General features: G+C 40.7%; 1 long non-coding RNA gene across 1 annotated transcript; it reads left to right on the forward strand.

Annotated features, from left to right (window-relative positions):
* Positions 1 to 675: 675 nt before the first annotated feature.
* On the forward strand, positions 676 to 1165 carry LOC140816261 (uncharacterized). Its single transcript, XR_012114514.1, has 2 exons — positions 676 to 791; positions 956 to 1165. It is a non-coding gene; the product is annotated as an uncharacterized lncRNA (long non-coding RNA).
* The last annotated feature ends 1316 nt before the right edge of the window (positions 1166 to 2481 follow it).

Here is a 2481-nt window from a genome sequence, read left to right on the forward strand (position 1 = left end):
GGAAGGGGCGGCTGCACTGTAGACTAAGAACCCTAATACTTTTCCTCTCAAGATAATCAAAACTAAATGAAATATGTGTGTGTGCGCTTTGATTGGCTCTAGGTGTGTGTAAAAGTGTGTAAAGCGTGTAGTGTGTGTGTGTGGCGTGGGTTTAGTAATTTAGGGAATAAGAATTTACCTAATAATAAATTAACCATTAATTAAATGGTAGTAAATCACTAACTTTACTAATATTCCTTAATTTAAATAAAAACACACTAATTTAATAAAATTATCCTTTTACCAAAATAGAATGCTCAAAGCCAACTTTAAAAGTTTAAAACTCATAAAATCACTAAATACATAATTTAGGCTTGAAAATACTAAAACCAAATAAATTATTTAAAATGCCCCACTCTTAACTTAAAATAAAATGCCACACTTTAAATTGCTAAAAATCGTCACCGGTCTTTTCTTCGATCCCGCCTCGAATAATCGCCTGAAACATGAAACTCGAAAAGTATTTTAACGTGCATCAATTAAACATAAATATTAAAATAATGCAAATTATTGAATCGTGAATTAAAACCCAACTCAATGAATTAAGCATGCATTAAAATCATTTAATAAAATACATAAGGAATTTAATAACTTGCACGTACGTGGTTTATGTGAATCTCAAATTTCGGGACGTCACAGTTCAGTTCAGTTCAGGGACCACTTGCATAGACCATAATCTCACCAGAAAATTTATTACAAGTTATTTCAGTACAGGACTCCAAGGAGCAAACATTTCTACCATGAGTTTTTCAGTTCAGCTACGCACGTATTATAATTGCTCATGATAAATTATTTTCACGATTATGCCTCATGACATGATAATTTTACTCCCATGCAAATTTTACTATACTATTTACTCGTTATTTATGATATATGCATGTTGAGTCTTTAGACTCACTAAACTTGATTGTTGTAGGTACTGATGATGTCGGGACCGAGGGCGGGGACCAGTGAGCTAGCTTGGGTCGGCAGTAGTGGCACCCGAGGACCTCAGTTTCAGCACTTGCCATTTTATTTTTAATGCTCAAACATTTTATCTCTCGTTGAATTATTTTAAATTGTTACTTTGCAAACATTAAATTCTTCCGCTGCTATTTTTCAACATTAAACATTATTTAACAGTTTATTTTATGAATTTGATACTTTATTTAGTTTAAAAGAAAATTTTTAAATTTCCCGCAAATTTTCAAGTAAGGATTTTCGGGCCGTTATAATTCTACCCTTGTGAGCCATGAACCACACCCATGGACCCATGGTTCCAATTTTAGTTCTAAAAATCTCGAAATTGACACCTGAACGAACCACCCGAGCCATCTCCCCATTTACTCGAGCCATGGTCAAGCCACCTCAAGCCAAACCCGAGAAAACCCACCTAGGCACCCTCCTGACCAACCCTGACCCATAGAACGTAGCCCTAGCTCGTTCAAACCCTGATGAAACTTGACCCAAGTTCTGCCTCTGTGTGTGCGTGAGTCTCCTAGCCTAAGTAGGACTCCTAACCCAACTAGGACACTTCCAGCTTTTAACCACTTGACCACTCGTGACCCTAACCTTCCCTAGACCACGCCTAGACCCTGCCCAGACCAGCCTAAGCCCTGGACCCAAGCAGCGATCCACTGAACCTTGACAGCAACCTCACTTATAACTTGCTGCCAAGAGCTTCTCCCTCACGTTTTCTGTGTTTGGCTCGAGCCACGTCGAGCCACCCTGCACCAACCCATGACCAGACCCTCTAGGGACCCTCATGCACCCTTAGAACCCATAAGACTTGACCCCATCTCCTAAAACCGAAGCCACAACACAAGCTACAAGAACTAGACGAGAAACCCACCTAGCCTAGGATTCTTGTTTTCTTGCTTAGCCACTTAACTCACGAGCCAGCCCTTAAACCAGCCCCTCATTCACCCTCCTAGGACCCTAAAGAGTCGACCTAGCCCAGCCCAGAGCCCCTTGGCTGAGCCTTTCCTCCCTGCACAAGCTACTGTACCTACGCCTCCCCTTGGCTTATTCTCGGGTGGGTTGCTAGGACTCCTCCCAGCCCCTGGTGCTCGAGTCCTAGCAAGGATAGGAGTCTTCCCCTAGACCCCTCACGGACCCTAGCTTGCCCTAGTGCCAGCTGAACCAAACCCAGCAACCAAACTCAAAGAGCCGAGCCTCTCAAAACCTCATGACAGAAAAGTGGTTCCAGCTTGTATGTTTCTTGTTTGCTATGATTGTGTGTGTTTTCTAGGCCTCTGTGAAGCGTGTAAAAACGTGTTTGATCATAGCCTAATTCATGGCAGCCCCTTAAACATCATACAAGCATGGTTTTGAATCAATAAACACAAGTTAGACACATGCATATGTATAGTTGCGAAAATCATAATTTGTGTGCTTGGTTTTCATTCAAAACATGTTCAAATAAATATTATGGTGTGATAGATGTTTGAAGGGAAGAAATAT

Source organism: Primulina eburnea, chromosome 16, assembly GCF_022965805.1.
Source record: "Primulina eburnea isolate SZY01 chromosome 16, ASM2296580v1, whole genome shotgun sequence".
Taxonomy (NCBI): domain Eukaryota; kingdom Viridiplantae; phylum Streptophyta; class Magnoliopsida; order Lamiales; family Gesneriaceae; genus Primulina; species Primulina eburnea.